The sequence below is a fragment of the Diabrotica virgifera genome, chromosome 6, assembly GCF_917563875.1.
Source record: "Diabrotica virgifera virgifera chromosome 6, PGI_DIABVI_V3a".
Classification (NCBI taxonomy): domain Eukaryota; kingdom Metazoa; phylum Arthropoda; class Insecta; order Coleoptera; family Chrysomelidae; genus Diabrotica; species Diabrotica virgifera.
In genome coordinates, this window is record NC_065448.1 from 184,026,952 (window position 1) to 184,039,850 (window position 12,899).

Genomic DNA, 12,899 nt, shown 5'->3' on the forward strand with positions numbered 1-12,899 from the left:
GGAAAGTGGCTGTTTAAGCACGGCCGTAGAAAAATATATTTTGAATTATATAAATTACATACATTCTTAATTTTTGTCGATTAGTTGAATTAAAAAAAGATGTTCTTTGAATCGGTCCATACTTGATCTTCTTGTGCATTATCGTGTAATATTTGTACAGAATATTCAAATGAGTTTATTTTCCAATTATTTTTTCAATTTTAACTATTTATAATGGGAAATAAGCCACAATATTATTAAAAAATGATTTTTATTAACGTTTCGACGCCCAAATCGGGTGCCGTTGTCAAAATACAAAATACTATTAACATAAACAAAAATGTTGTTGCTTAGTAAAAAAAATTCTTCTAATGATTTATTTAATTTGACTCATTAATATCGGCAATTCAGATACATAATATGATACATTTTAAAGTAGAAGACTTTAAAATGATATTGCCAATATTTATGAGTTGCGTTCCTGGGACGACTTTACTGAAAGATAGTTCATTCGATTACATGAAATCAACCCCAACTCAAGAATATCCGTCACAAAAAATCATAGCATGTGATCTGTCTTTAAAAAGACAACCACATGCAACGGTGACATTAAAATTCTCGCGTTAGAAATCTCATAGTAAATCACGAGGGAAAACCAGGAAAAACCTCGTGATACTATCCCGACATCGTAAGTATTTGGTCTTACATTTAATTTACTCTCAAAATTAATACCAAATTCTGACTTTACTATAATTTTGTTTAAATTATAAATAATATCAATAATACATGGATATATAAGTAATACTAAAATATAAAATATGTACTAACTTGACTATTGACTTACTAATTGTGGTATTTTCTTTCTATTGACTTCCTCTTTCAGTATGGGTATCCACATCCTACTGCATTCCACCGAGGAATTTGCATAAATATTGGCAATATCATTTTAAAGTCTTCTACTTTAAAATGTATCATATTATGTATCTGAATTGCCAATATAAATGAGTCAAATTAAATAAATTATTAGAAGAATTGTTTTTACTAAGCAACAACATTTTTGTTTATGTTAATAGTATTTTGTATTTTGACAACGGCACACGATTTGGGCGTCGAAACGTTAATAAAATCATTTTTTAATAATATTGTGGCTTATTTCCCATTATAAATAGTTAGAATTGTAAAAATGCCACAAGAAAATAGCTTCAGAACAATTATTTTTTGTTTCAAAAATATTTCCATACTTTATTTTTACCGTATAATAACATCGTAAGCTACACCTATATTTAGCGGTTCGTATGTATTCTTACGTATTTTACATTGGGTTTTACATGTGGCTAATAAAATTAACTGATCATCTCCACAACTTTCCTTAAAATTAAACATTTGTTTTTGATGAAATTTAATTAAATTCCACTCTTATTAGCCTAAAAATAGCACTGAAGTTGCAGGTACGAACGGAAAACTTTTACCATTGGCATTTTGATACTTTAAAAGTAATACTAATTTTCGAGCACACACTTTACCAAGTCATGAGACTAGGTCCCGCTTGAAAACGCAGGATAATCCTTTGGAATCGAATCCAGTTTAGGAACTTTTCGTCACGTAATCCATCCCTTTCTATATAAGGGCTGAGAAAGCAGCCCTTATTAATATAGTTATATACGTAGCACCTACGAAGGGTTGAAAGTTACTAACGAGCAAATATGCCCATACCAATTTCAAATTAGAGACCAGATGGATCTTAATCTTTTACTGTCCGAAATTAGTTTAGAGTGAAAAATAGTCCCGTTTAAAATACAATAATCAATTCTTTTATAATACCAGTAAATATTTTATTAAATTGTAACATAATAAAATCTTATATAATGAGCAAACTAGCGATTTTACCCGTCGCCATGTGACGGGGGATACAATCAATTGTCCCCTAGAGTTACTGCACTCTATTTTTACTTCCTCCCATTTTATCGTATCTCCCTCTAATTTTTTCTGACTTACTCTATTTTTTTTTGACTCCTCCGATTTTTTCTGACACCTTCGATTATACCCGTCGCCATGTGACATACAAACAGTTGCAGCCTACAGTCACTGAACTCTTTTTTTTTTCTACCTCCTATTTTATCGTATCTCCTCCTATTATTCTTGCACCCTCCAATTTCTTCTGACATCCTCCAGTTTTTTCTGATTCCCCCTAATTTTTACTGACTCCTAATTTATTTTTATTATACATATATACATATTATATTTCAAAAACTAAATAACGTGCCGGGTGCCATTATAACGCGCTATATGCGTTAAAGAAGTGACTTCTTATGGCGCGTTATATACTACTGAAATTTTATATCTGCTTGTCACTAAGTATCGTCGTGCTAGCATGCTATATTCAACAAAACTAGCTTCGTGCGACCTGTTGATCTAATGTGTTAAATATGTTATAAAATTTATTCATTATTTTAATTTATTTTCATTATTATCTTTTATTTATGTTAATTTTTTAATTTAGTTTATTATTATATTGTAAAAATAAAACTACTGGTTTGTGACGAATAAAAGCAGATTACCTATTTTAATTTAGCCTATTTTATTCATTTTCGTTATTATTTTGTGTAGCGATAAGAAGTATTCGCTTTAAAAATTACAGGCTCTCTTAAATATTGAATAATACTCTGGGCAAATTATGAATCTTATATATAGAATCTTATGATTCTATATATATTAATAATACAGGTATGCAAAGTCCACAGGTAATGTTCTATTTTTTTAAATACAACATGGCGCTCCGAAATCGTGTTTTTTTCAATTATTGCTCTATATCTCTATCTATATTTTAAGTTTACTACAAAAACACCCAAGTAAAAATTCACCATAATTAAATTCGGCATAGAGACAAGTTCTTTTCGATTTGCTTCCAAGAAACTTTTCTCGGAAAATGCAAATTTTTTTAACAAAAAAATCTTTAATTTTCAACTAAAATTTTGGGTAAGTAATTATTTATTAATAATAAGTAATTATTTATTATTAATAAGTAATTATTTCATTTGCCTATCTCAACCACATTGAGTGTTATAAATAAATTGTCCATCTGTAAGAAAAATTTCAACACTCCGTATCTCGGAAACCAAGGATTGCGACCCGGACATACATTTATAGAGCAAACTGTCATTATTATTTCATGCAGAATTCATCCCCTAAATTTTGTTGCACTTATTTGCGAACCCCCGTATACCATCGTAACTTACGTCTGTATTTAGCATTTCTTAAATAAAATTAACTGATCATCTTCACAACTTTCCTTAAAATTAAACATTTGTTTTTGATAAAATTTAATTAATTTCGACTTTTATCAGCCTAAAAATAGCACTGAAGTTGCAGGTAGGAAGGAAAAACTTTTTCCACCTACCTCTACCGAAAGTATACTTTTCGGACCTGATTGTAGGGAGCAAAGTTGTACTTTTCCTGTCTAGGGAGGAAAAGTAAAAGTGACGTCATGGTATTTCATTCATGAAATATAACTTTTTGACGCCCTGTACAATATCTATTTTCTATAACGTAAGTATCTATACATTTTAACGTTTATTATAAAACACCCTATATTTTGCAGAATGGTAAAAAACAGTAAATTGTTATTTTGATTACAATGTTTACATTAATAATGTGACTTATATTTGACAGTTGACAGTTATATTGTACCTACTTGTTAGTTTTAGTTCTAATAAATTTTGTTGGTTAGTTACATAAATAAATTAAGTAAAAATGAAAAAATGACTGGTTATTTGAGGAAGGTGGAAAAACCATATGTATAACATGGAGTAATAGTATATTACTTTATGAGGCGGAGAAGCATGACTTTTCTTGACGCGCTCGATATTACGCGCCGAACGAAGTGAGGCGCGTAATAGAGGGCAAGTCAAGAAAAGTCGCTTCTTTGCCAAATAAAGTATACTATTTTTTCTTCAAACGTAGCAATTTTCAACCACAAATAGTACAATTCATACGCTACTTTTACTCGAAATTAACTGTGACAACTATCAAAGTCGTCTAGATGTTAGAAATTAAAATAATTAAGTCGTCGGTGGGATTTGCGTCTCCCTGGTTACAGTTGTTTGACAGTTGTTTGCAATTATTAAAGACAGCTTATTGTTGTTGCAACCGCAAGCGCAAATTTAGTGCGAAAATGGAAAACCTAAACGAAATTGAGTCCGCGGCTAATGATGCAGTAGCACGTTTGGGGCCCTCCAAGTCCGGAATAAAGTATCGGTTAGCGTACAAGCACTTCCAAGATTAGTGCGATACAAGAGGAGTACGGCAAGTTACCGAAGACGTTTTACTGGCATATTTTAATATAATGGTAAATGAAAATAAATGGAAATCTTCTACAATGTGGTCACGATACTCTATGATAAAATCCGAGTTAGTTATTAGAAAAAATGTGGATATAAGCAAATTTTTAAAGTTACGTGCTTTTCTGAAAAAGACAAGCGAAGGATATACTGCAAAGAAGTCTAAAGTTTTCACTAAAGACGAGTTTGATAAATTTTTGTTTGAAGCGCCAGATAAGTTGTATTTAGTATTAAGGGTAAAAAAAATTATATTGCAAAGCATGTAGTATACTCTACTAAATTATAAAAATATTTCAGATTGTTTTGTTAATTGGGGTTACCAGCGCCTGTCGATGCGACGAAATGGTAAAAATGAAGACTGTGGACATTGAGGATAAAGAAAATGTAATAATTATCAAAATCCCAGACAGTAAAACACGACAAATTAGATCTTTTACGATAATTGGTCAAAACTACATTAAACTGTATAAAAAGTATGCATCACTGCGGCCTGAAAATTTCACAGAAAACCGATTTTTTATCAAGTACCAAAATGGAAAGTGTTACCGAAGCGTCATGGGAATACATTCGATCAGCGCAGTAGCCCAAAAAGTAGCTAGTTATTTAAATTTAAACGATGCAAGCGCATACACGGGTCACTCTTTACGACGAACTTCAGCAACACTTTTAATTGATAGAGGCGGAAATCTAGAATGCCTCAAACGACATGGGGGCTGGAAATCAAGCACGGTTGCCGAAGGATATATAGAGGATTCAATAAGAAATAAGAACGATAATGCTCAAAAAATTTTAAACCCTCATGATTCGCCAACATCGGGAATGATTGCTGAAAGTTGTGCTCGACCATCAGTATCATCAACAATTACCAATGCGTATCAAGAGTCGGGAACATTTTTGCACGGTTTCAATTTTGAAAATGCCTCATTAACTAATTGTACTTTTAATATTACTATAAATAAAAATGATGTTTAATTGTTGTTAATGACATTTGTATTGTTGCTTTGTGACATGTTTCATATTGTTGCCATGACAACATTTTTTTCCTCCGCCGTAAAGAAATGGGAAAAAAACTGCTGCCGGCGGAGACATCAAACTTTGACAGGATCAAGTTAGATAAGTAATGTCATTATTATTTGACGTTTGAAGAAAAAGTGCCTTTTCCTCCCTTGAATTATTACTGACCTCCGCTAGGCGTCGGGCAGTAAACTTCATTCTCGGGAGGAAAAGTAGCACTTTCCTCCCTTGTTATACAAATAGCTATTTTCACCTACCTCTACCGAAAGTATACTTTTCCGGACCTGATTGTAGGGAGCAAAGTTGTAATTTTCCTCCCTAGGGAGGAAAATACTTTTTCTCCCTAGGGAGGAAAAGTAAAAGTGACGTCATGGTATTTCATTCATGAAATATAACATATTGACACCCTGTACAATATCTATTTTCTATTACATAAGTATCTATACATTTTAACGTTTATTTATAGAACACCCTGTATTTTGCAGAATGGTAAAAAACAGTGTGTTATTTTGATTTAACAATGTTTACGTTAATAATTTTACTTATATTTGACAGTTGTCAGTTATATTGTACCTACTTGTTAGTTTTAGTTTTAATAGATTTTGTTGGTTACTTACATAAATAAATTAAGTAAAAATGAAAAATGACTTGGTATTAATTTGAGGAAGGTGGAAAAACCATATGTATAACTTGGGAGTAAAGTGCCTTTTCCTCCCTTGAATGATTACTGCCCTCCGCTACGCGTCGGGCAGTAAACTTCATTCTCGGGAGGAAAAGTAGCACTTTCCTCCCTTGTTATACAAATAGCTATTACCATTGGCATTTTGATACTTTAAAAGTAATACTAATTTTCGAGCACACACTTTACCAAGTCATGAGACTACTAGTACAGGATCCGAATAGGAGGTCGAAATGTACCCATCTGCTTGCCGGATGAAACATTTTTTTTATTAAATTTCATACATAGATAAACACGACTAGCATGGGTTGCCTATCAAAATCGTGTCATAGCTATCCTTAAGGGGGGGCGTAGTGGTTGAAATCAACTTTTTAGGCACATTTTTGTGAATTTGTTTTTGAAAGTATGAGAAAATAATTTTATTATTAAATTAAATAAACATATTAAGTATACTTCAAAGAATATTCAAAAAAAAATTCAAAAAAAAATATTGAAAAATAAGCCAATGGTGGCAAATCTTTAAAGACACCTCAAAAAAACAATGAATTTTGCGGTGGACATCAGAATTTGTCATTGGATCATGGTAGACAAAAAATTCAAAAATATTTTATTAGCTTATGAGTTTCTCAAGGTAACTTTGTCAAGTTTCTTTTAGTTTTGATGATCTTTGACTCTTTAGTGTCACTCAGAAGTCCAAACAACGAAATTTTTTGCAGAAAAAAGTGTGAAAATCAACATATTTATTATTGTTAAACAAAATGTAAGCATGAAACAAAAAATATCTCGACAGTGTTTACCTCGAGAAATGTCTAAAGAAAATATGTACAAAATTCCAGGTGAGTTGGTCAAGTAGTTTTTGAGTTACAATGTCAACAGACTTTCAAGAAAGCAGTTTTGACAAAAACGCTTTTAAAGTATTGTTAACTTTTATTTTAAATTTTTTTTGTCTGTAAAATCGTAAAGTGATGCCACCTGAATATGTTTTTGAATCGCGGAGAACACGCGGGAATCGCGTGGCGTCCCCAAAAACTTGAACTTAAGCTTCTACTGAGCCCCCCCCCCTTCACATTAAGAAAATAAAAATTAACTCCTCTAAGAAATTCAACTCTAAATTTAACATTGCAATGGACTAAATAATCATACCTATTCTCGGTTAGTTACTGCTGAATGTCGCGTCGATCTATAACTAGAGCTATCGTGGTGTTGAAAGGGTTAATCAACAATTGACAGAATTATGAATTACGGTTTTGGCCTTTCATTCCGGACCTGTTTTCTTTACCTGTAGGCTAGTTTATAACACTAATTGGTCAGAAATTAACCTTTTGTTTTTATTGTAACATAAATACCGTCGGGGGTTGATAGACAGTAAAAAAGTAATGATGGCATTTATTAATGAGGGTTAAGTTTACGATATAAACCGTAGTCGAATGTTGTCAAATACTTCATAAAAGTTAGTGCGTGTAATTAAAAAAAATACTGCATGGTGCGCTGTTACTTTAATTGTTAGGTTTAACAGTTTCTCCATAAATATTTTTAGGTGGGTTGTATACTTAATATTGTATTCTACCTTTAAACAAAACTTTTTTTAATTTATAACGATATATAATTTAATGTAAACGAATCAACAAAAATATGATCTGGCTATTGGGATAAAGTTAGAGAAAGGACCCCGCAACACTTCCATGGAAAAGTGGCCTAGATCAAATTTAACATCAGAATAACCGCAACACAAGAATTATCATGTTTTCATGAATGCTTCACACATAGTGCTGTTTCACATTATAAGAATTTAAACGTGCGAGGGTTAGAATGCACGACGACATTCCAATGGTGGCGCATGTAATCATATGGAGCCTTTCTCACTAGACGGTGGTTGGAACGTTCGTTGAAGTCGCCGTGTTTATGCCGTCCCTCGCTTACAACAACAGACGGCAGCTGTGCCGTCTTTACGCACCCAGTAGCATAGGGGACTTAATGCATCCTTTTATATGATACTGTCGTTCAGTCGCACGAAGGTAGTTTCTTTGGTTGTTTGGTACATTATTTTCATTTAGACTTTGTGGCTGTTTAAAGTAGGTGCATATGTTTTATATTATGATGTCTCAGATTGATAGTGAAATATTAATAACATTAATTGAAGCGAGACGTGTTCGTTGAGACAGAACAATAGAAATTATATAAAGATAAAAACTTGATGAGAAAGACTTGGAATGCTGTATGCCCTGCACTTAACAGTGCACGAATTAATTTGAATTAATTAATTTGACGAATTAGGTGATAAATAATAAACCGGTTCCTCTTATTTCTCTTTCTTCGACGATAAAGTAAACACAACGCTATAATTTGATTTCGCTGCATATAAAATATACCTTTTATTCTACGAAATTATATTTAGTTTTATAGGGTAAACAACTCAGTGAAAACTGGAGTAGGGCTGCGGCCACGTCTTGTGTGAAATTATCTAAAAACAACATTTAAAACGAGTGGAACAACATTTAAAAATGAATGGATGACAGAGGGCCTATTAAATTCTGTACATGAAAAACATAGATTATAATGTTGTTCTGAAGCTGTTTCCTTGTGTAATTTTTATAATAAACTAGTCTTAATGAGAAATAAACCATAATTTAACAAAAAAAATAATTGTATTAACGTTTCCACGCCCAAATCGGATGTCGAAACGTTAATAAAATAATTTTTTTAGTTCAATTGTGCCTTATTTTCCATTTAAAATAGTTTATTACATAGATTGTATGAGCTAATAGGTCTGGATACCGCGTATGAAAAAAAAGTTGATTAATAGCAAGCTGAAAATTTGCTAATAGCGTAAGGGTGTCTAGTCGGATAAACTTTGATATATGGGAACACTGGAACAGGGGCAGTTTTCATTGTGGAACAGGTTAAAAATTTGAAACGGTCAGACCACGAAAACGGCACATTTATTTTGTCCGACAGAACAGATTTAAACTCCCGAACAGAGATTAAACTCTCATGCAAAAATCAGACTGCTATTTATCACCTGTCATAATTCCTGTCATTTGGCATATTCTACATTCTACATGTTCCACTCATTAAAACGCCCATTTGGTGATAAATAGCAGTCTGATTTTTGCATGAGAGTTTAATCTCTGTTCGGAGAGTTTAAGTCTGTTCTGTCGGACAAAATACATGTGCCGTTTTCGTGGTCTGACCGTTCCAAATTTTTAACCTGTTCCACAATGAAAACTGCCCCTGTTCCAGTGTTCCCATATATCAAAGTTTATCCCACTAGACACCCTTAAGCTATTAGCAAATTTTCAGCTTGCTATTAATCAACTTTTTTTTCATACGCGGGATCCAGTCCTATAATTAGATGAGCTAATCCAAGGTCCCACAAATAACTTAGTAGAACAACGATTATAAAAACAAATTAAGGCTTTTAATTAAAAACATAAGAAATAATAACTGACAAAATAGAAATTGCAAATGAATTAAATACGCATTACAGTACATTAGGACAAAAGTATGGACAAAAAATACCCATGTGTAATGATCCACCTAATGATACATATCAAGACATTTTATCATGTACCTACCTCAGCCGCAAAGTGTAAATAACAATAATATACCAAACAACACAGCAAAACATCTTCGTGCGACTCAATTCTTATTGTGTGAAAAGGATAGGTGCGTCAAAACTATCGCACGAGAAATCCCTCGCACGTTCAAAATTCTTATAATGTGAAACAGCACTTATCCAATACCAGCATAGCCGCAGTTCCGCCTTATCCTTATAAAACTAGTGAACAGTAGCTGATCTACGGGGGGATAGGGGACTTGCCCCGCAACTACAAATACACACGAATCAGAAACGAAAGAATAAACACAGTTAAAGAAAAAATTGTTGAAATATAAAAAATATATTAGCTGGCATGAAACTTAAACTACAGACATCCAAATTCAACCCAATAAACTCGATAGTTAGGAAAATCAAGGAAACATATTGCATAAATTATTATCTATCTCAAACTTAGTTCTCAATCTAGTAGTACAGAAACCGACAATAAATATGGTTCTCCATACTACCAGATTGACAACAGTTGGAAATCTCTTTGGTTACTATCTCCGCGGCTTTCAAAATTTATAAGACATACGGGTGCTGAGACGAAGAGTAAGATGAGAGAATTTTAAATAATTCCCGTCCCATCTGCTCAGCGTGGTAAAGTTCCAACAAGAAGATTTCCTAAGTACTCCAAAAAGAGTAAATAAATTAAAAATGTATTCTTCTTCTTCTTCTTCTTCTTCTTCTTCAAATGCAAATCCACTAATGGATGTTGGCGATCACATTTTCCATTAACTCTCTGTTTCTTGCAATGTGTATCAGTGATTGTATGTCGGTAATCCCTGTCCATTGCCTTATGTTTCGGAGCCAGGACATTTTCTTGCGTCCTATTCCTCTCTTGCCTTCAATTTTACCCTGGATTATAAGTTGAAGGAACTGGTATTTTTCGTTTCGCATGATGTGACCCAAATACGCCGTTTTTCTTTTCTTGATATTTTCGAAAAGCTGACGTTCTTGGTTGATTCTTTTAAGGACATCCACATTTGTGACTTTCGCCGTCCATGGTATCTTTAGGATACGGCGATAAAGCCACATTTCGAAGGCTTCTAATCTGTTTATATCCCTCGTTTTGAGTGTCCAGCCCTCTATGCCATATAGCAGCACCGACCACACGTAGCATTTAGTAAACCTTAGTCTCAGTGTAAGGTCGAACTCTGAGCAGCTCAGTACCTTCCTGAATTTTACGAAAGCTTGTCGAGCTTGCTCAATGCGACATTTTACTTCCCTGTCCGATGCCCAGTCTTCAAAAAGCCACGTTCCTAGGTATTTGAATTTGCTCACTCTCTCAATGGACTTAGTATTCAGTGTTATAGTGGACTTTTCAAATGCATCCAAGTTTCTGGAGATGATCATGAATTTGGTCTTTTTGGTATTAATCTCTAATCCCATTCGCTTACTGTATTCTCCGATTATAGTGACAAGTTGTTGAAGATCTGCTATGTTGTCGCAAATTAAGACAGCATCATCAGCATATCGTATGTTGTTGATTAATACTCCATTCACTTTGATTCCCATCTCTGCATCTTCCAAAGACTATTGAAATATGGCTTCCGAATAAATGTTAAATAAAAGAGGGGAAAGCACATATCCCTGCCGAACACCCCTTCTTATATGTATGGATTTGGATATAGAATTTTCTATTTTTAATTGTGCTGCCTGATACCAGTACAAGTTTTCAATGCATCTTGTGTCTTTTTGGTCTATATCAAGCTTCTTGAGGATCTGCATTAACTTGTGATGTTGGACACGATCAAACGCTTTCTCGTAATCTAGAAAGCACAGGAATACGTCCTTCCTCTGATCGTAACAATTTTGGACCAACACCTGTGTTGCTACTATTGCTTCTCTTGTTCCCAAACCTTGCCTAAACCTAAACTGAGAATCACTGATGTCCCATTCACATTTTTTGTATAATCTTTGGTGTAGTATTTTTAAGAATATTTTTAAAGTGTGACTTATCAGGCTAATGAGTCTATGATCCTCACATCTTTTTGCATTGACTTTTTTGGGTAGGGGAATAAATGTAGAGAGCAACCACTGCTGAGGATAGCAACCAGTTTCATAAATAAAATTAAATATTTTATGTAGTGCTGAAATTCCCCTTTCATCTAGTAGTTTGAGTATTTCTGAAGAGATTTCATCAGGTCCAGGTGCCTTATTGTTTTTTGAATATAATATTGCCTTTTCTATTTCCTCTTTAGTAATTGAAGGGCCAGTCAGCTGGTCGTTTGTATAAACTTCACTCATGGGTCTTTCGTCATGAAAGAGCTCCTGGAAATAGTTTTCCCATATATGAATTTTCTTTTTTTCACCTAGCACTACCTGGTTATCCTGATTAACTATAATAGTTGGTCTTCGTTTTCTGTATATTCCAGCAGACTCCTTAAGCTTTTTATGTAAATTCCGATCGTCGTGCTGTCATTGTAAATGTTCTAGATCGATACATTGTTGCTTAAGCAATTCATTTTTTGCTATTCTTATCTTTGCTTTTATTTGCCTGTTAATGTTTTTATACATATTGCTTATATTATATTGCTTTTATACATATCTGGGTCATTCTTGTGTCGTCGTCGTTCATCCATTAGTAATAGTATTTCTTCCATTCATCCATTTTTGCTTTTTGTTCTTTGGTTTGTACCCCAAGTTGCTTTTCATGATGTCTGTTACAGCACTTGTAATCGTATTCCATGTTGGTGTTAGACCTTCGGTAATGTTTGTCGTCAATATTTGAATTTGTGTGTTTATTTCATTACTTATTTCTGCTTGTATCATTGGATCTTTCAGTTTATCCAATGCAATCTGTTGTTGAGTTTCAGGCTTGTTTTTGCATGAAAGAGCGATCTTTATGACGGCCACTAATAGTACATGGTCAGAAGACACATCTGCTCCAGGATATGTTCAAGCCCTTTTGACAGTTGTGCTGAATCTACCGTTGATGAGAATGAAGTCTATCTGATTTCTTATTATGTTCTGAGCTCTATCGGCTGGAGATTTCCAAGTATAAAGGCGACGGGGGTGGAGTTGGAACTATGTGTTGGTAACTCTCATGTTTTCTTCCTGACAAAATTGTACAAGTCGGTCACCCCTTTCGTTCCTTCTTCCAAGACCATAAGGTCCAACTACGTCTTCAAAGCTGCCTTTCCCTATTTTGGAATTAAAATCTCCCATAATTATGTTAACATCATGTTTCTTTTTCAATTTAAGCAATTCTTTGATTTCACTATAAAAGTTTTCCACCTCTTCATCTGCTGCATCTGCAGTTGGTGCATAGACCTGTATGATGTTGAGA